A 25,010-nucleotide genomic window follows, 5' to 3' on the forward strand; every position below is an offset into this window, starting at 1 on the left:
GAACGTAGACGAGGACGAACGTAGACGAACGTAGACGAACGAAGACGAGGACGAACGTAGACGAGGACGAACGTAGACGAACGTAGACGAACATAGACGAGGACGAACGTAGACGAGGACGAACGTAGACGAACGTAGACGAACGTAGACAAGGACGAACGTAGACGAACGTAGACGAGGACGAACGTAGACGAACGTAGACGAGGACGAACGTAGACGAACGTAGACGAGGACGAACGTAGACGAACGTAGACGAGGACGAACGTAGACGAGGACGAACGTAGACGAACGTAGACGAGGACGAACGTAGACGAACGTAGACGAGGACGAACGTAGACGAACGTAGACGAACATAGACGAGGACGAACGTAGACGAGGACGAACGTAGACGAGGACGAACGTAGACGAACGTAGACGAGGACGAACGTAGACGAACGTAGACGAGGACGAACGTAGACGAACGTAGACGAGGACGAACGTAGACGAGGACGAACGTAGACGAACGTAGACGAACGTAGACGAACATAGACGAGGACGAACGTAGACGAGGACGAACGTAGACGAACGTAGACGAACGTAGACGAGGACGAACGTAGACGAGGACGAACGTAGACGAACATAGACGAACGTAGACGAACATAGACGAGGACGAACGTAGACGAGGACGAACGTAGACGAGGACGAACGTAGACGAACGTAGACGAACGTAGACGAGGACGAACGTAGACGAACGTAGACGAGGACGAACGTAGACGAACGTAGACGAGGACGAACGTAGACGAACGTAGACGAACGTAGACGAGGACGAACGTAGACGAACGTAGACGAACGTAGACGAACATAGACGAGGACGAACGTAGACGAGGACGAACGTAGACGAACGTAGACGAACATAGACGAACATAGACGAGGACGAACGTAGACGAGGACGAACGTAGACGAACGTAGACGAGGACGAACGTAGACGAACGTAGACGAGGACGAACGTAGACGAACGTAGACGAGGACGAACGTAGACGAACGTAGACGAGGACGAACGTAGACGAGGACGAACGTAGACGAACGTAGACGAGGACGAACGTAGACGAACGTAGACGAGGACGAACGTAGACGAGGACGAACGTAGACAAACGTAGACGAACGCAGACGAGGACGAACGTAGACGAACGTAGACGAATGTAGACGAGGACGAACGTAGACGAACGTAGACGAACGTAGACGAGGACGAACGTAGACGAACGTAGACGAACGTAGACGAACGTAGACGAACGTAGACGAGGACGAACGTAGACGAACGTAGACGAACGTAGACGAACGTAGACGAGGACGAACGTAGACGAACGTAGACGAGGACGAACGTAGACGAACGTAGACGAACGTAGACGAGGACGAACGTAGACGAACGTAGACGAACGTAGACGAGGACGAGACACTTCCTGTGAGCGGCGAGGTCCGATGAGGAGTCCCGGCATCAGAGGGTTAAAAAACATCAATAAAACAAGAGTCCTCCGCTCTAAAGGTCCGCTCCGTCCAGTGAGGAGTCGAGTTCATATCTTACAGTGTTTGTGTGTGTGTGTGTGTGTCTGTCTCTGTGTGTTCAGTTGTTCTCAAACAGCGACAGCAGATCGTCGTTGTTGTTGTTCGGGAGGTCCGGAGGTCCGAGGTACGACAGCAACTCGTCTGGGTTGGTCAACTCCGGAAGCAACTTCACAAACAAACAAACAGGAAGTGATGAAACACGACTTTCTGTTTTCATCCTGAAGACTCAACAAACTGTTTAGCTTTAAATACATGTAAATAAACTATATCAATATTTAAATACGTGTAAACAATAGTATCAACATGTTTAAATGTATTATATAAATAGTTAAATAAGTTTAAATATATTATATAAATAGTTAAATACGTTTAAATACATTATATACATAGTAAAATACGTTAAACATGATATGTTATTATTTAGTACTAATACCACGGTAGAGTATTACATAGTGGTGTTTAGTGGTGATAATAATAATAATATATATATATATATATATATATAAATAATCTCACGTCTAAAGACGGTTCAGGAACCTCCGTCGCTCCGAGACCGAAGGAGCCGTCGCCTTGGAGACGGGTGTTCTGGTTGCTACGCTGCATCATCATGTTGCCATGGAGACCCTGCTGCTGGGAGAGAGCTGCACCATGGGAAGTGGAGTCCAAACGGCCCGACATCTGAGAGCAGGGGAGGAGAAGACAGAAGGAGACAGGAGAGGAAGGAGACAGGAGAGGAGAGGAAGGAGACAGGAGAGGAGAGGAAGGAGACAGGAGAGGAGAGAAGGAGACAGGAGAGGAGAGGCAGGAGAGGAGAGAAGGAGACAGGAGAGGAAGGAGACAGGAGAGGAGGGGAGAGGAAGGAGACAGGAGAGAAGGAGACAGGAGAGGAGATGAAGGAGACAGGAGAGGAGATGAAGGAGACAGGAGAGGAGAGAAGGAGACAGGAGAGGAGAGGAAGGAGACAGGAGATGAGAGGAAGGAGACAGGAGAGGAGAGAAGGAGACAGGAGAGGAGATGAAGGAGACAGGAGATGAGAGGAAGGAGACAGGAGAAGAGAGAAGGGAGCAGGAGGTGAACTGAGTGAGTGGAAATAATCCCCATTATAAACATGATGAAGATGAAGATGAAGCCTACCTGTGCAGCCAGGTGGGGGAGGGGCTTGTCGGGGGAGAGGAGGAGCTCAGACTGGTAGGAGAGGGGGGGCGGACCGGGGGACGAGAAGTCCCCACCAAGACCAGGACCAGTGAAGTCTGAGAAACCGGTATGTTGACTGGGATAGGACGGAGCTGAGGACACACACACACACACACACACACACACACACACACACACACACAGTTGTGATCACTGATCATTGGTCACTGGTCAGCAGCAGGACCAGGAGGACGGGTACCTGGAGGGTAGTCCGCTGCGCTGCCCCCTGCAGGGAGGGGCGGGTAGGGCATAGGCGAGGAGGGGGCGGGGCCTAGTGAGGCGATCATCTCCATGACGCTGGGCAGCACCATGTGACTCGGGCTGAGCGTCCTGCAGCGCTTCAGCACCGGGCCGTCCGGGTCCTCCTTCACATGCAGGTCCGGCTTCACCGGGACCGGCTTCCAGCTGCACACCGGGTCGATGGTGATCTCCTCGTACTCGGAGCTAGGGGAGGAAACAGACCTTCAAAATAAAATACAGACGCTCAGAACACTCAAAGTAAAGTCTGAAGGAAGGTTTCTTACTTCTGAACGTAGATGAGGATCCCGAGCATGTACTGATCCACCTCCAGGCCTTCCAACAGGGCGGTTTTACTGCACACACACACACACACACACACACACATTATATACATGTGTAAAAAACAGGTTTTGTGATCAATAAATAATAGTAGAGACGTACTTGCACACAGGACATCTCCAGGTTCCTCTCTCACAGTTCAGCTGCAGGTACGACTCCAGGTCAAAACACTGCAGACAGATCAGTGTGTTTATTTTATATATTTATTTATATATATATATATATATATATATATATATATATATATATATTAATATATACATCAAACTCTTTAACCCTTCAGGGTCTTAGGCCTTTTCTAAGGTTCACAAAAGCAGTGAAATATATGAATAAAATGGTAGATACATGTAAATAAATGTCTAAAAATGCGTCTGCAGTCGTGACCTCTGACCTTTATGTGTCTGCAGTCGTGACCTCTGACCTGTATGCGTCTGCAGTCGTGACCTCTGACCTGTATGCGTCTGCAGTCGTGACCTCTGACCTGTATGCGTCTGCAGTCGTGACCTCTGACCTGTATGTGTCTGCAGTCGTGACCTCTGACCTGTATGTGTCTGCAGTCGTGACCTCTGACCTGTATGTGTCTGCAGTCGTGACCTCTGGCCGGCAGCTGGATGCGGCGGAACGTGATGGGACACTTCAGCGAGACCCGGATGGCGGTCTGCTCCACGCCGTCCTCTCCGTTCAGCCCAGGCGTCCCGGGGATCGAACCGCTGCTGAAGTTCCTCTTGACTGAGAGAGAGAGAGAGAGAGAGAGAGTTCACGTTAGCAAAACACGGTTGATCGGCTCAGAGCGTCGATGCATGTGTCCATGCGTGTCGACGCATGTGTCCATGCGTGTCGACGCGTGTGTCATGCGTGTCGACGCGTGTGTCCATGCGTGTCAGTGCGTGTGTCCACGCGTGTGTCCACGCGTGTGTCCATAAGTGTGTCGGCGCGTGTGTCCATGCGTGTGTCCATGCGTGTTGACGCGTGTGTCCATGCGTGTGTCTATGCGTGTCGACGCGTGTGTCCATGCGTGTCGACGCGTGTGTCTATGCGTGTGTCCATGCGTGTCGACGCGTGTGTCCATGCGTGTGTCGACGCGTGTGTCCATGCGTGTCGACGCGTGTGTCCATGCGTGTGTCGACGCGTGTGTCGGCGCGTGTGTCCATGCGTGTGTCCATGCGTGTCGACGCGTGTGTCCATGCGTGTGTCGGCGCGTGTGTCCATGCGTGTGTCGACGCGTGTGTCCATGCGTGTCGACGCGTGTGTCGGCGCGTGTGTCCATGCGTGTGTCGACGCGTGTGTCCATGCGTGTGTCGACGCGTGTGTCCATGCGTGTGTCCATGCGTGTGTCCATGCGTGTGTCGACGCGTGTGTCCATGCGTGTGTCGACGCGTGTGTCCATGCGTGTGTCGACGCGTGTGTCCATGCGTGTCGACGCGTGTGTCCATGCGTGTGTCGGCGCGTGTGTCGACGCGTGTGTCCATGCGTGTGTCGGCGCGTGTGTCCATGCGTGTGTCCATGCGTGTCGACGCGTGTGTCCATGCGTGTGTCCATGCGTGTGTCCATGCGTGTGTCCATGCGTGTCGACGCGTGTGTCCATGCGTGTGTCGACGCGTGTGTCCATGCGTGTGTCGGCGCGTGTGTCCATGCGTGTGTCGGCGCGTGTGTCCATGCGTGTGTCGACGCGCGTGTCCATGCGTGTGTCCATGCGTGTGTCGACGCGTGTGTCCATGCGTGTCGACGCGTGTGTCCATGCGTGTGTCCATGCGTGTGTCCATGCGTGTGTCCATGCGTGTCGACGCGTGTGTCCATGCGTGTGTCGGCGCGTGTGTCCATGCGTGTGTCGGCGCGTGTGTCCATGCGTGGGTCGGCGCGTGTGTCCATGCGTGTGTCGGCGCGTGTGTCCATGCGTGTGTCGGCGCGTGTGTCGACGCGTGTGTCCATGCGTGGGTCGGCGCGTGTGTCGACGCGTGTGTCCATGCGTGTGTCGACGCGTGTGTCCATGCGTGTGTCGGCGCGTGTGTCCATGCGTGTGTCGGCGCGTGTGTCGACGCGTGTGTCCATGCGTGGGTCGGCGCGTGTGTCCATGCGTGTGTCCATGCGTGTCGACGCGTGTGTCCATGCGTGTGTCCATGCGTGTGTCGACGCGTGTGTCGACGCGTGTGTCCATGCGTGTGTCCATGCGTGTCGACGCGTGTGTCCATGCGTGTCGACGCGTGTGTCCATGCGTGTGTCGACGCGTGTGTCCATGCGTGTCGACGCGTGTGTCCATGCGTGTGTCGGCGCGTGTGTCCATGCGTGTCGACGCGTGTGTCGGCGCGTGTGTCGACGCGTGTGTCCATGCGTGTGTCGACGCGTGTGTCCATGCGTGTGTCGGCGCGTGTGTCCATGCGTGTGTCGACGCGTGTGTCCATGCGTGTGTCGGCGCGTGTGTCCATGCGTGTGTCCATGCGTGTGTCGGCGCGTGTGTCGGCGCGTGTGTCCATGCGTGTGTCCATGCGTGTGTCCATGCGTGTGTCGACGCGTGTGTCCATGCGTGTGTCCATGCGTGTGTCGACGCGTGTGTCCATGCGTGTGTCCATGCGTGTCGACGCGTGTGTCCATGCGTGTCGACGCGTGTGTCCATGCGTGTGTCGGCGCGTGTGTCGACGCGTGTGTCCATGCGTGTGTCGACGCGTGTGTCCATGCGTGTCGACGCGTGTGTCCATGCGCGTGTCGGCGCGTGTGTCCATGCGCGTGTCGACGCGTGTGTCCATGCGCGTGTGTCCATGCGCGTGTCGGCGCGTGTGTCCATGCGTGTGTCGACGCGTGTGTCCATGCGTGTGTCGACGCGTGTGTCCATGCGTGTGTCGACGCGTGTGTCCATGCGTGTCGACGCGTGTGTCCATGCGTGTGTCGGCGCGTGTGTCCATGCGTGTGTCGGCGCGTGTGTCCATGCGTGTGTCCATGCGTGTGTCCATGCGTGTGTCGACGCGTGTGTCCATGCGTGTGTCCATGCGTGTGTCGACGCGTGTGTCCATGCGTGTCGACGCGTGTGTCCATGCGTGTCGACGCGTGTGTCCATGCGTGTGTCGGCGCGTGTGTCGACGCGTGTGTCCATGCGTGTGTCGACGCGTGTGTCCATGCGTGTCGACGCGTGTGTCCATGCGCGTGTCGGCGCGTGTGTCCATGCGCGTGTCGACGCGTGTGTCCATGCGCGTGTCGACGCGTGTGTCCATGCGCGTGTCGGCGCGTGTGTCCATGCGCGTGTCGACGCGTGTGTCCATGCGTGTGTCGACGCGTGTGTCCATGCGTGTGTCGACGCGTGTGTCCATGCGTGTCGACGCGTGTGTCCATGCGTGTGTCGGCGCGTGTGTCGACGCGTGTGTCCATGCGTGTGTCGACGCGTGTGTCCATGCGTGTCGACGCGTGTGTCCATGCGCGTGTCGGCGCGTGTGTCCATGCGCGTGTCGACGCGTGTGTCCATGCGTGTGTCGACGCGTGTGTCCATGCGTGTGTCGGCGCGTGTGTCCATGCGTGTGTCGACGCGTGTGTCCATGCGTGTGTCGACGCGTGTGTCCATGCGTGTGTCGACGCGTGTGTCCATGCGTGTGTCGACGCGTGTGTCCATGCGTGTGTCGGCGCGTGTGTCGACTCACTCTTGGTGACGCAGTGCTCGGCCGGCAGCAGCCTCTTCTTCATCAGACCCTGAAGCACCGAGCGGACCGACGGGCGGTGGACCAGCTGGAGGACGAACAGGTGAGACTGCGGAGAGACAGACAGGTGCGTTAGCGTCGAGCGGCTCCTCCTCCCTGTGGCGGACGAGCGGAGCTTCTTACGCAGCAGCAGGCGGTGACGGTGATCTGGATGGTGTTCCTGCCCGGCTGGCACACCTGCTTCAGGTACAAGGGCTTGTGGGAGGTCTTGTTGTCGCCTCGCTCGATGGTGAGAGGGGTCGCGTTCACACTCACCTGAGGAAGAGAAGGAGGATCTATTGTCGTGAACGTGATCCTCTTTGTTTACAATGTTTACACGGGTCGCTTGTGACTCAACATACAAACTAAAAGACTGGAGGTAAAAGAAGAGGAGGTCAGACCTGGACCGAGGCGGGCCAGTTGGTGTTCATCTGTCGATCCTCGTGGTGGTAACACTTAAACTGGAGCTCCAGGTCCGGTCTGAGACAGACAGACAGACACACACACACACACACAGACACAGACACACACACACACACACACACACACACACACACACACAGACACACACACACACACACACACACACACACACACACACACAGAGACACACAGAGACACAGACACAGAGACACACACACACACACACACACACACACACACACACACACACACACACACACACACACACACACACACACACACACACACACACACACACACACACACACAAAATGGAAATGACCGGATCAGATATGGGGGAGGCGTGGCTTTTTATGTCCAGAATAACATTCCAGTAAAAGTACGAAGTGATTTAATGATGTGTGGCATTGAGGCACTGTGGTTACAAGTTCATCTGCCACAAACTAAACCGATACTTGTGGGTTGCTGCTATAGGCCGCCTAGTGCGGACATGGCATACTTAGATTCTATCTGCGAAATGTTGGATAATTCTAGTGATGATAACCGTGAAGTGTTTTTTGAGGGTGATTTAAATATCGATTGGTTATCTAACTGTCCGTTAAAGAAGAAGCTTCTTGCAGTAGCCAGTGCTTGTAACCTAACGCAAACTATTACATTACCAACAAGAACTAGTACAAATAAGAATGGGCTAAAATCATCTAAATGCAATGATCACTTCTTCACTAATACCCCTGAGCACTGCTCTAAAGCAGTGTCAGTAGTTGTTGGTTTCAGCGATCACAACTTAACAGCACTTAGAAGGAAAACTAAACTCCTGAAAGTGTGTAAGCCTGTAGGATTACACACAAAAGGTTATACAAACACTTCCAAGAGGAATCTTTTATGGAGGATGTAAAGAATGCAAACTGGTCAATGGTGTGTCAAGAGGAGGACCCTGTTTTGGCCCTAAGCATATTCATGAAATTATTTATGAATATTGCTGATAAACATGCACCATTCAAAAAAAAAACTGTAAAGGCAAAATGTGCCCCATGGGTCAGTAGTGATTTAAAAATACTTATGGTGCAACAGAATGAGGCAAAAATAGTGGCTGAAACATCTGGCTTACTGTCTGGTAGGAAAACGTACTGCAAATTAAGAAATCATGTAACTGAACTGAACTGAGGGAAAACGAGAGAGTATTACCAGAGTAAAATTGACGACTCAAAGAATGATGGAAAAAAACTCTGGAGAATTATGAATGATATTATGGGTAGGTCCTCACATCAATCAATGCCTAACATAATAAATAATGGTACTTTCCTCACAAGACCAGTAGAGATTGCCAATTACTTCAATAACTACTTCATGAGTAAAGTTGATAATCTCAGAACGAACTTGACACCCACTGATGGCTCCTCCTCATGCACACTAATCGAGAATTATATGATGAAGGATACAAACTGCCATTTTGATTTTGTGCAGGTTACTTCCCTGACATTGAGAGAATGCTGTTGTCTCTGCCTGCTGATAAAATGGCTGGTACAGATCATCTCGATGGTCAGCTGTTGTGATTTGCCTGTTTACATATCTATTCCAATATGTCACATCTTCAACAAGTGCTTAATGTACGGCGTATGCCCAAAGGTCTGGAAAGTGGCGAAGGTGATTCCTATACCAAAGGACAAGCAATCAGCCTTCACATGTGTAAATAGTCGTCCAATTAGTATACAACCCATTTTGAGCAAATTGTTGGAGAAAATAGTTTTCAAACAAATACAGGATTATTTTATTGTGAATAACCTCATTACTAGCTCCCAGCATGCATCCAGACCGAATCACTCAACATCAACTGCCCTTGCCCAGCTAACTGATGACTGGCTGATACAGATGGACAATAAGAACATGGGCGGCACAGTCTTGCTTGACTTTAGTGCTGCATTTGATGTTATTGACCAGACAATTGTGATTACCAAACTTGAAAGCTATGGATTCAGCATTACTGCACTCTCTTGGATGGTCAGTTATCTTTCTGAGAGATCAAAGAGTCTTTTGTAATAGCAGTTTATCAGACTGTAGTTACGTTAGCTGTGGAGTTCCACAAGGAAGTTGCTTAGGCCCTTTACTCTTTTCCATTTTTACAAATGATGTCCCTTTATCAATTAAGAATTCCAACATGGTAATGCATGCGGATGACAACACTGTTTGACACTGTTTGTTTGAAGCCAGGCTTCAACCCAACTAGAACTCGCAACCATTCTGAATCAGGATCTGGAGAAAGTGTCTGATTGGGTGAAACTGAACAAATTAGCCCTGAACATTTCCAAAACTAAATGTATTGTGTTTGGCTCAAGGAACACACTTAATGGTGACACAGCTTCACCTGTCAATGTCAGGTTCAGCAATAGAACAGGTCAGGAAGTCCAAACTACTGGTGTAGTGTTGGATGAACAGTTGTCTGGTCTGAGCACATTGATGGCTTTGTCACTAGAATGGGAAGGAGCATAGCTATGACCAGAAAGTGCTTAACTTATTGAACTCTCTATTGTTTGTCAGGTGTTACACTCCCTGGTCTTTTGTCACCTGCTATACTGTCCATCCATATGGTCAGTAGCTGCTAAGAAGGACATAAATAAACTACAACTGGTTCAAAACCGAGCTGCCAGATTAGCACTTCAGTGTTCAATTAGAACTAATACAGCATATATGCATCTCGCCTGTCATGGTTCTCAGTAGAAACTCTACTTCACTATAGCCTCCTCACGTTTTTCAGAAAGGTCATATTTAATCAGACACCTGAATATTTCTTCAATCAGTTACAATATACATTTAATAGACACAACCATCTCACAAGGAACGCTAGCTCAGGTCACTTGATTCCTCCAACCCCAAGAACAAACCTCCTCAAACAAACAGTTATTTTTCGTGCAATTAATGCTTGGAATTCGCTCCTCATATAACTCACACTGGTAATAATCTGTCATTCAAAAAACAATTAAAGGCGCACCTCAGGACATCAATCACTTAACGTTTTCCTTTGCTTTTTAGTCATCTGATTTTCTTGTATAAGTTATGGTTGAATTGCACTTGATATCTGACTGTACTCTTTTTATTTTTATTCTGTTTGTATTATTTTTAACTGTTTGCTTCACGTTATGTTTTGCATGTTTTTGTATGTATTTTGTCCTTTCTGTGGACCGCAGGAAGATTAGCGGCCGCTAAGGCGTCAGCTAATGGGGATCCAGTAAATAAACTAAACTAAACACACACACACAGTTAACATGCATCAACGAGAACAATGCAACAGATCCATCCGACCCAAAAATCACTTTAACACTCTGAAGTCCATCAGAATGTATCTGTGTGTGTGTGTGTGTGTGTGTGTGTGTGTGTGTGTGTGTGTGTGTGTGTGTGTGTGTGTGTGTGTGTGTGTGTGTGTGTGTGTACCTCAAGATGAGTGTTTTGTAGACGGAGTCTCTCAGCTGGAAGACGTGGTTGCTGACCGCCAGGTTGTGCTCTAATCTGAAGGGCTCTAGGACCACGCCGTCACGCACCGGGAAAGTCAGCCGCAGGTCGTCGCTCGGGTTACCTGTTGACAGGAAGTCACCTCAGTCAGACACCTGCACTCACACTGTGACATCACAGTGGGTGTGTTTGTTATTGTGTGTGTCTGTTATCATATATGTGTGTGTCTGTTATAATAAGTGTGTGTGTGTGTGTCTGTTATCATATAAGTGTGTGCGTCTGTTATCATATTTGTGTGTGTGTGTTATCATGTAAGAGTGTGTGTGTGTTTGTTATCATAAGTGTGTGTGTTATAATAAGTGTGTGTGTGGACCTGAAGGCGGCGGTGGCGGCAGGCCGGCCATGTTGGGTTTGATGTCAGGCAGGAAGGAAGAGGGCGGCGGCTTGACGTCACTGTTGCCTGGCGACATGTAGGGCGGAGCCATGGAGCTGCTGGGCGTGATGGGGGGGGGTCGGGTTACCCGGGACCGGAGAGGAGGGGTAACCCGGCAACCCTCGACCCGGCTGGGGGTAGGGGGGGGGTAAACATCATGAGTAGAAGTACAAGTACATGAAAACACTCGGCTCACCCCAGACTAGTGGGGTAAAAAGTACTTCATGAGTAGCAGTACAAGTACATGAAAACCCTCGGCTCACCCCAGACGGCTGGTTGAAGGAGTTGTAGACTCCAGCGGCGCCTCCGGTTGCCATGGCGTTCAGACCTCCACTCTGACCGTTAAACTGCTCCTGCTGCATCAACAAACAACAACAACAACAACAACACATGTTAATGTTTACCTGCTTTACCTTTCATTACTGTGGACACACAACACACATGAAGCTCCTCACCTTGTAGTACTGTGAGTTGGGGGGTCCTGAGGGGGGGTACTGTGGGAGGGGCATTTTATGGGTCTGATAGGAGGGGGAGGAGCCAGAGCGCTGGGGGGCGGGGCCTGGACCTCCGGGACCTGCAGGTAAACGGACAGGAAAGACCCCGAGTAACAGATCAGTACCCCTTTGTGCTAAGCTAACATCTGACATAGAAGAAGTACATGTATCTACTTTTTTATATTTTAACATGTTTGTTTCAAGGTTTGTGGGGTTCCTGTACCCATTCTTCAAGTAGTCGTATGAACCCCAAATGAGTTCATTTTATCAAGTTTCCCCCAAAAGGCCTTCAAGGTTCAAGGCCTAAACAACGTACAAGCTCCTTACTCTATCTCTAATGCCGTGTTCACACCAAAACAGTTGCGAATTTTCGCAACGCCACTTCGCCTATATCGCGCCGCAGGTATAAAATTCGCTCTGTGCTTAATCCGTTTTTTCGCAACCATCGCTGGGGAAAGGGGGCGGGGCTTATCTCTGTGTCTTGAAAACATTTACTATTTCCTTCATCCACCAGGTAAATAACCTCTAGTTCTGCTTTATACTTGTTGAGGAAGTCCCACACACGTCGGGACATCAACCGCCCCGTGTCTGGGTTCATGACATTATCCGTAGTCACACACAGCTCGACTCCTCCAGGACGAGTGTCTGAATGAAGCCGTTTCCAGCGCTCCTTCAGCGGACCAGCAGTTTCATTCAGTAACGGCGGTGATGCCGGGTGGAGCTTCTCAACGCTGATTGGCTTTCGCAACTCCGCGTCATGCGAATTATTCGCTGGAGTTGAAATATTTAAACGGCAGCGAAAAAGCGAAAAAGCGAAAAAGCGGCGTTGCGACGCCGTTTCGCTTCAATCGCGACGCCCGGCGAAAAATTCGCTTTTTCACAACCTAACGCGGCTGTGCATTGACTTAACATGTAATCTGGACACGCGAATATTTCGCAACTGTTTTGGTGTGAACACGGCATTAGGCTGAGCCCTACAGAGGAAACTCATCTCCTTACTCCTCTCTTAAGCCCTACAGAGGTCAGTGAAGGTCAGGAACAGGACCGGTGATGAAGGGCAGCCTGGTGGAGGCCAACACCCACCAGGAACATGTCTGACTTACTACTGAGGATACGAACACAGCTCCTCCTACAGTACAGAGACCGGATGCCCCGTTGCAGCAGGTCCGCCACCCCATACTTCCACAGCACCCCCTACAAAAACCCAGAGGGACCCAGTCGGAGCCTCCCTTCCAGCACCCTGACATAAGCTCACTCCAGGAGGCTGAGCAGGGTGGCACCCTGATAGTTCACTCTCTCCGGTCCCCCTCCTTGAAGATGAACCAGCCTCCCGGTCATCAGTCCATGTTCCTGACCTCCATGTGACATTGAAGAGGCGTGTGACCCAAGACAGCCCAACAACGTCCAGCGCCTCCAGCATCTCAGGGTCTCATCCCCCCGGCGCCACCAAGGAGCTTTCTGACTACCTTAGTGACCTCCAGCAGGGATATGGGTGCATCCACCCCAAGTCTTCAGGCGCTGCCTCCTCTCCAGGGGACATGTTGGCCGGGTTTAGGAGTTCCTCAAAGTGCTCTTTCCACCGCCGACGATGTCCCTGTCTGAGTCAGCAGAACCCCCGTCCACTGACAACAGCTTGAGGTCGGCCCTGCTTTCCCTTCCTGAGCCGTCGGATGGTTTGCCAGAACCTCCTTGAGGCCAACCCAGTTCACCCTCACTACACATTTGGGCTTGCCAGGTCTTTCTAGCCGGTTCCCCGCCATCTGATCCAACTCCCCACCAGGTGGTGATCAGCTCTGCTCCTCTCTTCTCCCGAGTGTCCAAGACATACGTCCCAGATGATACGATTACAAAGTCCATCATTGATCTCCGGCCTAAGGTGTTCTGGTACCAAGTCCACTTATGAGCCTCCTTATGCTCCAACATGGTGTTCATATGGACAAACCATGGCTAGCACAGAAGCCCAACAACGAAACACCTCTCTGGTTCAGACAGGGCAAGACGTTCCTCCTAATCACCCCAAGACGTTCCTCCCAAACACCCCAAGACGTTCCTCCCAAACACCCCAAGACGTTCCTCCCAATCATCCCAAGACGTTCCTCCCAAACACCCCAAGACGTTCCTCCCAAACACCCCAAGACGTTCCTCCCAAACACCCCAAGACGTTCCTCCCAAACACCCCAAGACGTTCCTCCCAAACACCCCAAGACGTTCCTTCCAAACACCCCAAGACGTTCCTCCTAAACACCCCAAGACGTTCCTCCCAAACACCCCAAGACGTTCCTCCCAAACACCCCAAGACGTTCCTCCCAATCATCCCAAGACGTTCCTCCCAAACACCCCAAGACGTTCCTCCCAAACACCCCAAGACGTTCCTCCCAAACACCCCAAGACGTTCCTCCCAAACACCCCAAGACGTTCCTCCCAATCATCCCAAGACGTTCCTCGCAAACACCCCAAGACGTTCCTCCCAATCACCCCAAGACGTTCCTCGCAAACACCCCCCACCAGGTTTCTCTGTCATTGTCCACGTGAGCGTTGACGTCTTCCAGTAGAACTATGGACAACTTTCCAAGACCCTCCCACTGACTCCAAGGACGGATACTCTGAACTGCTGTTAGGTGCTCTGAGATCACTTTGCTGATGTATTAAAGCGTGATTTAGAGGAGTCATTCTGAGTGTCGCTTAGGTTCCAGACTCCATTCAGAAAACAAGCGTTTTAAAAGTGGTTTGCTTGTCGTGTTGCAGACAAAACTGACAAAGCATGAAATCTGACATCCTACAAATCAGCATCAATGTAGTTATGTCGGCATCTCTTTTGTTTAAAATCAGATTATAGCAAATAAACAGATATAACCCTACCCCTACCCCAGCTTCTATTGTGAGAGCTAAGCTAACGATCACAGATGATCATTAACCGTCTTACCTGGATGGTACTGCATGTTGGTGCTGGAGTACGGGCCGTGACCTCCATGACCTCCGTGACCGCCGTGACCGACCCCACCTGAACCTGGAATCGAACCGCCGGCGCCACCGGGACCCGACAACACGCTGGGACCGACTGGAACGCCGTACTGCTGAGGCATTCCTGGGAAAGACTGGGGAAGAAAGGAGAAGGACAGAGGACGAAGGAGAAGGACAGACGAAAAGAGGGCGAAGGATAGAGGAAGAAGGAGAAGGACAGAGGGTGAAGGACAGAGGACGAAGGACGAAGGAGAAGGACAGAGAGCGAAGGACAGAGGGCGAAGGACAGAGGACGAAGGACGAAGGAGAAGGACAGAGGGCGAAGGATAGAGGGCGAAGGACAGAGAAGAAGGACAGAGGGCGAAGGATAGAGGGCGAAGGAGAAGGACAGAAGAGAAGGACAGAGGGCGAAGGATAGAGGGCGAAGGATAGAGGGCGAAGGACAGAGGGCGAAGGACAGAGGGCGAAGGAGAAGGACAGAGGAGAAGGACAGAGGAGAAGGGCAGAGGAGAAGGACAGAAGACGAAGGAGAAGGACAGAGGAGAAGGACAGAGGGCGAAGGAGAAGGACAGAAGAGAAGGACAGAGGGCGGAGGACAGAGGGCGAAGGATAGAGGGCGAAGGAGAAGGACAGAGGAGAAGGACAGAGGGAGAAGGACAGAGGGAGAAGGACAGAGGGAGAAGGACAGAGGAGAAGGACAGAAGACGAAGGAGAAGGACAGAGGAGAAGGACAGAGGAGAAGGACAGAGGGAGAAGGACAGAGGGGAAGGACAGAAGACAAAGGAGAAGGACAAAGGAGAAGGACAGAGGAGAAGGACAGAGGGTGAAGGAGAAGGACAGAAGACGAAGGAGAAGGACAGAGGATGTGAGTCACATGTGAATAAAGAAGCTTTTATGTTCATGTTTCATATTGAGGGAGCCCCATTGAGCCCATTGAAGCAGGTTCAATGAGGAGGTGATCCGTGTGGCCCTCCAGGCTCTCACCTCAGAGTTATAGGGCCGTTTCAGGCCCTGTGGGGGCCTCAGGTGGCCCTGTTGTGGTCCGGGGCCGTAGTTAGGGTGCTGAGGGTGCTGAGGGTGCTGAGGATGCTGTGGGTGCTGAGGATGCTGTGGGTGCTGAGGATGCTGTGGGTGCTGTGGGACCCTCTGGGGGCCCCCACCAGGTCCGTACATGGGGCCCATTGAGGGAGGGCCCCTGGTAGGTCCGGGCCCGGGGCCCATGCCTCCGGGGGGGCCGCGGGGGCCGGAGTGGGCCATGAACTGGTTGCTGTAGCCCTGACCGCCCATCTGGCACACGAAACAGAGATCAATCACCTGAAGCCTCCAGCAAAGGGCGCACTACCGCCTCCTCTCTCCTTACCTGTCCGTAGTTCATGTCCTGGTTTTGTTTCTCCTGGATGGCGGCGACGGTCGCCGTGGCGGTGGCGGTCGCCGTGGCGGCGGCAGCAGCGACGGCGGCGGCAGCGGCGGCCTGAGAGAAGTCGGCCGAACCTCTGGAGCCGCCGGCGTTCTGTGGGTAACTAACAATAACACGTCCATACATCATTAGTTATGAGGAATATCCTGCGACCATCAAAATACACTTATTACAGGGTTCATGCACATTTTGACCAATGGATTTCCATGACTTTTACCAAATTTCTATGACCATTTCATCTTGTGAAATCTGGGTGTAAACAGTAAAAAGTGAGTAAATGTAGTATTTAAACTAACAATGAGAACACAAAGCATACAGTAAACCTTAAATGACTCAAATGAATGAGACAATAGTTTGATTAAAAGAATAAACATTTATATAGATGCCTGTATGTATGCCTGCTTATATTTTGAGTCTTTCTTTTAAAAGCATATTCATTATTTCAAACTCAGCGTAAATGAACGTCCTGAACACATGAATAGAACACATTTACATGACTTTTACTAAACCTTTGGGGATTCAAGGAAAAGTCCTTGAAAAATAAAATCCCAAAGGTTTTGTAAAAGTCATGTAAATGTGTTACATTCCAATATAGGCCTGTAAATAACCATTGTAAACTCCATGATGTTCCAGGTGTCCGTGCCGTGAGACCCTCACCTGCTCGTGTAGCCCGGTCCTCCTCCGTAGCCGCTGGGCCGGCCGTACATGCCCTGGTTCATGTAGCCTTTGCTGGGCTCGCCGTAGCCCTGCTGGCCCATGTAGCCTCCGTGCCCGCCGGCCATGCCCGGACCCCCGGGGCCCTGCATCATGGGGCCCCCGCCCGGGTTGGCCCCGGGCCCCATCACCCCTCCACCCATTCCCTGATGGACACACAGGAAGTAACACACTCGTCACACACACACGTCGGTAGTCGACTAGGGCTGCAACTAACGATTATTTTAATAATCGATTAATCGGATAAAAAAATGTTTTAATCAAAAAAGCGTTCATTTCCAACCCTTTATTCAAAAACAGAAGTGACAGTGCAAAACATCTTCAGAAAGTGCACAAACAGGTTGCTCCTTGAACATCCCTGAGCCTGACCTTTTTACTGTAATTGATCCCTCCAGAGGCTGCATTTACATACCCTGCTTTATCAATATGTATGAAATACTGGACAGAGGGAAGCTGTACTGCTCCATATAGAGAGTCCTCTTCCTTAAACTCTTTCATTCTGGGTCTCTTATGACCACGACGTCACGTTGTTGGCTAAGCCCAACTACGTGATTTGCTTCATTCTACTTAAAAAAAAAACCAAACCTTTAGCCAGATCCTCCGGTGAGCCGGTTTAACGTTAACGAGTGACAGCGTGAACTGAACCAGACCGGGGGGTGACGGCATGTTTCATCACGTTACGTTTTTTTACAAGCAAGACTGAACTGTAACGGAACATAACGGAACTTTAACGACAATACACAACCCAAACATGTTAGCTAACGCGATAGCAAGCTGACTAGCTTCATTAAAAACAAGTTTGAGGAACATGAAGACGCTGATTGGCCAAGACTCGACTTGTCAAAGATCTTCTATTTTTGAGAGGATCACAACTTCAGCTTTTCTCGTGTCTCACTCCAATCTCAGAAACGCTGGCCGGCCAGTTGCTCTGCTCCGCTCTTTTTTTTCTTCTCCACGACTTATTGCCGGCGTAATAATCGCGCGACACAACGAATCGATAATGAAATTCGTTGCCAACACTTTTGATAATCGATTTTTATCGATTTTATCGTTCGTTGTTGCAGCCCTATAGTCGACACTTCCTGCTTGGTGAGGTCATACCTGGCTGGCCGAGGGATTGGTCACGCCCCACACGGTGGTTACCACGGAGAGGGATCCTGTGGGCTGATTGGTGGGCTGCTGCCAGCCGGAGGGGTCGTAGGGGTATGAACCCTCACTGCACACACACACACACACACACACACACACACACACACACACACACACACACACACACACACACAGTCAGTGTCATATAAACTATAAAGACTTCTATAAGAGATCAATTAAATCAGGGTGTGTGTGTGTGTGTGTGTGTGTGTGTGTGTGTGTGTGTGTGTGTACCTGTGTGGGTTGTTGCCAAGTCCTGCCTTCATCTGGTTCAGAGGGTTCATGGTGGGCGGGGCTGATGGCTTGCCGGCGTCGAATCAGACAAACTCCTGAAGAGAGAGAGGATTCATTATCTAAACTACATTTCCCATCATGCCTCAAAGGGACGTGTGAGTGACATAATAGAAGAAACAAAACCTGGATGAAACTCACTAACCTCTCTGACTAGTTCACTAACACACTCTGTTCTCTACCTGTTCTCTACCTGTTCAGGTACTCTGTTCTCTACCTGTTCAGGTTTTCTACCTGTTCAGGTTCTCTGTTCTCTACCTGTTCTCTACCTGTTCAGGTACTCTGTTCTCTACCTGTTCATGTTCTCTGTTCTCTACCTGTTCTCTACCTGTTCAGGTACTCTGTTCTCTACCTGTTCATGTTCTCTGTTCTCTACCTGTTCTCTACCTGTTCATGTTCTCTGTTCTCTACCTGTTCTCTACCTGTTCAGGTACTCTGTTCTCTACCTGTTCAGGTTCTCTGTTCTCTACCTGTTCATGTTCTCTGTTCTCTACCTGTTCAGGTTCTCTGTTCTCTACCTGTTCAGGTTCTCTGTTCTCTACCTGTTCATGTTCTCTGTTCTCTACCTGTTCAGGTTCTCTGTTCTCTACCTGTTCAGGTTCTCTGTTCTCTACCTGCTCATGTTCTCTGTTCTCTACCTGTTCTCTACCTGCTCAGGTTCTCTGTTCTCTACCTGTTCAGGTTCTCTGTTCTCTACCTGTTCAGGTTCTCTGTTCTCTACCTGTTCTCTACCTGCTCAGGTTCTCTGTTCTCTACCTGTTCATGTTCTCTGTTCTCTACCTGTTCAGGTTCTCTGTTCTCTACCTGTTCAGGTTCTCTGTTCTCTACCTGCTCATGTTCTCTGTTCTCTACCTGTTCTCTACCTGCTCATGTTCTCTGTTCTCTACCTGCTCATGTTCTCTGTTCTCTACCTGCTCATGTTCTCTGTTCTCTACCTGCTCATGTTCTCTGTTCTCTACCTGCTCATGTTCTCTGTTCTCTACCTGCTCATGTTCTCTGTTCTCTACCTGCTCATGTTCTCTGTTCTCTACCTGTTCTCTACCTGCTCAGGTTCTCTGTTCTCTACCTGCTCAGGTTCTCTGTTCTCTACCTGCTCATGTTCTCTGTTCTCTACCTGTTCAGGTTCTCTGTTCTCTACCTGTTCAGGTTCTCTGTTCTCTACCTGTTCAGGTTCTCTGTTCTCTACCTGTTCAGGTTCTCTGTTCTCTACCTGTTCTCTACCTGCTCATGTTCTCTGTTCTCTACCTGTTCAGGTTCTCTGTTCTCTACCTGCTCAGGTTCTCTGTTCTCTACCTGTTCAGGTTCTCTGTTCTCTACCTGTTCAGGTTCTCTGTTCTCTACCTGTTCTCTACCTGCTCATGTTCTCTGTTCTCTACCTGTTCAGGTTCTCTGTTCTCTACCTGTTCTCTACCTGCTCATGTTCTCTGTTCTCTACCTGCTCAGGTTCTCTGAACATAAACATGAACATGAACATAAGCGGTTCAAAGAGAGAATGGTCCCCGCTGTCCCCCTACAGGAGCTTTCTAGCGCTCTGCCTGGTTTTCCTCTGTGCTGAGCAGCTGATGGCTGCTGGGCGTCGCTGCTGATAAAGGTCACATTTAATTGCCAGATTTGTGAATGGACTTTGGTCTGTTCATCTGACAGCAGCAGGAAATATTCATACTCTTCAGGAAACGTCCTGAGGTTGAGCTACAAGCAGCCTGTAGTTTTGGGGTATTTAAATAAAAATGTTGGGCATTTAAAAAAACTATTACACTCATATTACACTTTTCAAAGTCAGACTCAGAAATAATATATCAAATTAAAATACATAAAAACATTAGAATAAACGTGTCCAGTTGCAAGTTAATAAACTACAGTCACTGTCTTCAATATATATATATATATATATATATATATATATATATATATATATATATATATATTAAAAAAATGGTATAGCTGATACAACATAATACAAACATAATAATACAATAATACAATAATATTATAATACAAATAATAATACAATACTACTACTAACAACAATAATAATAATAATAATAATAATAATAATAATAATAATAATAATAAGAGCCGTTCGAGTCAGGAGACATTTTGAGATTCCTTCACCAGGTAGAAGCTAATGCTACGTGCTAACATGCTAACGAGACGACAACAAGTCACAGCGTCTAAAAACGAACTAAAACCATAATAATAACAATAATAACACTTTACCTCACGAGGACACGAAGCGACGACACACACGTCTGATATTAAATTTAATATTTATCACGTTTTGTTGATAATATTTGAGTGTTTGACAGCTAGCTAGCCGGTTAGCATCGCTAGCTGCTGCGGGCTGTGACAATGGAGGCTAACAGTTAGCTTCTGCTAGGCGCTTCCCCTCAGCTCTAAACATGTGGACCGGGACCAGGACCGGGACCAGAACCGGGACCGGGACCGATATCGATACGTATTAGATGTGGATCTCACAGACCCTGAAAGCAGACCTACCTCCTCTCACCTCCCCGGAGTCCGAGCCCTCCTCCGGGCCTCCGGGCATCAAGGACCCAGACCGGTCCGCTACCAGAACCCAGACCGTCCGCTACCAGAACCCGTTCAAAGACGCCCCACAGGATCCACAAACCGATTAAATCCTGCACGGAGGCCGAGACCGAGTCGTGTGTTTGAGTCCACAGTCTGAATATCCGGGTCCAGGTCCAGGAGGAGAACCGGGTCCAGGTCCAGGAGGAGAACCGGGTCCAGGTCCAGGAGGAGAACCGGGTCCAGGTCCAGGAGGAGCTCCTCTTAAAGTATAAAGAAATAGTCTCGGGAACGACTGAGCGTCTAATGTCTTCTGGACGTTAAACTCCGCGCTGCTGCCTCCGCATCGCCGAGGTGGAGAAATCACACACACAGGAGGGCGGGGGGGGAAGAGGGGGGGGGGGGGGGGGGGGGAGAGGGAGAAGGAGGGCGAGAGAGAAGGAGGGAGAAGGAGGGAGGGAGGGGGAGAGAGAGAGAGAGAGAGAGAGAGAGAATGAGGGAGAGAGAGAGGGAGGGAGAGAGAGAGAATGAGGGAGAGAGAGAGGGAGGGAGAGAGAGAGAATGAGGGAGAGAGAGAGAGAGGGAGAGAGAGAGAATGAGGGAGAGAGAGAGGGAGGGAGAGAGAGAGAATGAGGGAGAGAGAGAGGGAGGGAGAGAGAGAGAATGAGGGAGAGAGAGAGAGGGAGGGAGAGAGAGAGAATGAGGGAGAGAGAGAGAGGGAGGGAGAGAGAGAAGGAGGGAGGGAGAGAGAGAGAGAAGGAGGGAGAGAGAGAGAGAGAGAAGGAGGGAGAGAGAGAGGGAGGGAGAGAGAGAAGGAGGGAGAGAGAGAGAGAGGGAGGGAGAGAGAGAAGGAGAGAGGAGGGAGGGAGGGAGAGAGAGAGAGGGAGCGAGAGAGAGAGAGAGAAGGAGGGAGAGAGAGAGGGAGGGAGAGAGAGAAGGAGAGAGAAAGAGGGAGAGAGAGAGAGGGAGGGAGAGAGAGAAGGAGGGAGGGAGAGAGAGAGAGAAGGAGAGAGAGAGAGAGAGGGAGGGAGAGAGAGAAGGAGAGAGGAGGGAGGGAGGGAGAGAGAGAGAGGGAGCGAGAGAGAGAGAGAGAAGGAGGGAGAGAGAGAGGGAGGGAGAGAGAGAAGGAGAGAGAAGGAGGGAGGGAGAGAGAGAGATGGTGGACTACAGAGATCTGATCCAGGACCGTATAGGATCGTGGACTACAGAGATCTGATCCAGGACCGTATAGGATCGTGGACTACAGAGATCTGATCCAGGACCGTATAGGATGGCTCTCCTCCGGTCCCGGTGAACATCCAAGGACCGGACATGGAGATGGTGAAGTCTTACCTGTGCTCACCTGAACAATGAACACTTTGTAAAAAGGAGGAACTGAAGTCCTTCCTTCCTGCTGCTGTCAGGCTGCACAAGCAGCTGAGCTCCCATCGACCATGAAGCCACTTCAACCTGTGCAATATGAACACTGTTATGTATTCTGTCTGTGTGGATAATATTCAGTATTGTTGACTGTTTTCTACCGTTTATTATTTATATTTGTTTACTTTGCTGCTCTAATCCTGCAAATCTCCCCACTGCGGAACTAATCAAGGATTATTTTATCTAATCTACGTGATGTTTACATGATGTTGTTCATGTTTACATTATGCTGTTTCCATGTTGTTTGTTTACGTGATGCTGTTTCCATGTTTATGTTTCCATGTTTATGTTTACGTGATGCTGTTTCCATGTTTATGTTTCCATGTTGTTTGTTTACATGATGTTGTTTCCATGTTTATGTTTCCATGTTGTTTGTTTACGTGATGCTGTTTCCATGTTTATGTTTCCATGTTTATGTTTCCATGTTGTTTGTTTACGTGATGCTGTTTCCATGTTTATGTTTCCATGTTTATGTTTCCATGTTGTTTGTTTACGTGATGCTGTTTCCATGTTTATGTTTCCATGTTGTTTGTTTACGTGATGCTGTTTCCATGTTTATGTTTCCATGTTTATGTTTCCATGTTGTTTGTTTACGTGATGTTGTTTCCATGTTGTTTGTTTACGTGATGTTGTTTCCATGTTTATGTTTCCATGTTGTTTGTTTACGTGATGCTGTTTCCATGTTTATGTTTCCATGTTTATGTTTCCATGTTTATGTTTCCATGTTGTTTGTTTACGTGATGCTGTTTCCATGTTTATGTTTCCATGTTTATGTTTCCATGTTGTTTGTTTACGTGATGCTGTTTCCATGTTTATGTTTCCATGTTTATGTTTCCATGTTGTTTGTTTACGTGATGCTGTTTCCATGTTTATGTTTCCATGTTGTTTGTTTACGTGATGTTGTTTCCATGTTTATGTTTCCATGTTGTTTGTTTACGTGATGCTGTTTCCATGTTTATGTTTCCATGTTTATGTTTCCATGTTGTTTGTTTACGTGATGCTGTTTCCATGTTTATGTTTCCATGTTGTTTGTTTACGTGATGCTGTTTCCATGTTTATGTTTCCATGTTGTTTGTTTACGTGATGTTGTTTCCATGTTGTTTGTTTACGTGATGTTGTTTCCATGTTTATGTTTCCATGTTGTTTGTTTCCGTGATGCTGTTTCCATGTTGTTTGTTTACGTGATGTTGTTTCCATGTTTATGTTTCCATGTTGTTTGTTTACGTGATGCTGTTTCCATGTTTATGTTTCCATGTTTATGTTTCCATGTTTATGTTTCCATGTTGTTTGTTTACGTGATGCTGTTTCCATGTTTATGTTTCCATGTTGTTTGTTTACGTGATGCTGTTTCCATGTTTATGTTTCCATGTTTATGTTTCCATGTTGTTTGTTTACGTGATGTTTCCATGTTTATGTTTCCATGTTGTTTGTTTACGTGATGTTGTTTCCATGTTTATGTTTCCATGTTTATGTTTACGTGATGCTGTTTCCATGTTTATGTTTCCATGTTTATGTTTACGTGGTGCTGTTTCCATGTTTATGTTTCCATGTTGTTTGTTTACGTGATGTTGTTTCCATGTTTATGTTTCCATGTTTATGTTTACGTGATGCTGTTTCCATGTTTATGTTTCCATGTTTATGTTTACGTGGTGCTGTTTCCATGTTTATGTTTCCATGTTGTTTGTTTACGTGATGCTGTTTCCATGTTTATGTTTCCATGTTTATGTTTACGTGATGCTGTTTCCATGTTTATGTTTCCATGTTGTTTGTTTACGTGATGCTGTTTCCATGTTTATGTTTCCATGTTTATGTTTCCATGTTGTTTGTTTACGTGATGTTTCCATGTTTATGTTTCCATGTTGTTTGTTTACGTGATGTTGTTTCCATGTTTATGTTTCCATGTTTATGTTTACGTGATGCTGTTTCCATGTTTATGTTTCCATGTTTATGTTTCCATGTTGTTTGTTTACGTGATGCTGTTTCCATGTTTATGTTTCCATGTTGTTTGTTTACGTGATGCTGTTTCCATGTTTATGTTTCCATGTTTATGTTTCCATGTTGTTTGTTTACGTGATGTTGTTTCCATGTTGTTTGTTTACGTGATGTTGTTTCCATGTTTATGTTTCCATGTTGTTTGTTTACGTGATGCTGTTTCCATGTTTATGTTTCCATGTTTATGTTTCCATGTTTATGTTTCCATGTTGTTTGTTTACGTGATGCTGTTTCCATGTTTATGTTTCCATGTTTATGTTTCCATGTTGTTTGTTTACGTGATGCTGTTTCCATGTTTATGTTTCCATGTTTATGTTTCCATGTTGTTTGTTTACGTGATGCTGTTTCCATGTTTATGTTTCCATGTTGTTTGTTTACGTGATGCTGTTTCCATGTTTATGTTTCCATGTTTATGTTTCCATGTTGTTTGTTTACGTGATGTTGTTTCCATGTTGTTTGTTTACGTGATGTTGTTTCCATGTTTATGTTTCCATGTTGTTTGTTTACGTGATGCTGTTTCCATGTTTATGTTTCCATGTTTATGTTTCCATGTTTATGTTTCCATGTTGTTTGTTTACGTGATGCTGTTTCCATGTTTATGTTTCCATGTTTATGTTTCCATGTTGTTTGTTTACGTGATGCTGTTTCCATGTTTATGTTTCCATGTTTATGTTTCCATGTTGTTTGTTTACGTGATGCTGTTTCCATGTTTATGTTTCCATGTTGTTTGTTTACGTGATGTTGTTTCCATGTTTATGTTTCCATGTTGTTTGTTT

General features: G+C 48.7%; 1 pseudogene across 1 annotated transcript; it reads right to left on the minus strand.

Annotated features, from left to right (window-relative positions):
- Positions 1 to 1,597: 1,597 nt before the first annotated feature.
- On the minus strand, positions 1,598 to 18,290 carry LOC306740117 (zinc finger MIZ domain-containing protein 2-like; annotated as a pseudogene). Its single transcript has 20 exons — positions 18,241 to 18,290; positions 17,959 to 18,073; positions 16,801 to 17,003; positions 16,087 to 16,246; positions 15,711 to 16,013; positions 14,689 to 14,860; positions 11,727 to 11,845; positions 11,535 to 11,627; positions 11,212 to 11,402; positions 10,821 to 10,962; positions 7,373 to 7,451; positions 7,116 to 7,247; positions 6,936 to 7,041; positions 3,884 to 4,041; positions 3,415 to 3,482; positions 3,258 to 3,326; positions 2,933 to 3,177; positions 2,674 to 2,825; positions 2,056 to 2,217; positions 1,598 to 1,705 (listed from the first exon to the last, which is right to left on the minus strand). The product of its transcript is annotated as a zinc finger MIZ domain-containing protein 2-like (transcript).
- Between the last annotated feature and the right edge of the window lie 6,720 nt (positions 18,291 to 25,010).

The sequence above is a fragment of the Taurulus bubalis genome, assembly GCF_910589615.1.
Source record: "Taurulus bubalis genome assembly, chromosome: 8".
Lineage (NCBI taxonomy): Eukaryota > Metazoa > Chordata > Actinopteri > Perciformes > Cottidae > Taurulus > Taurulus bubalis.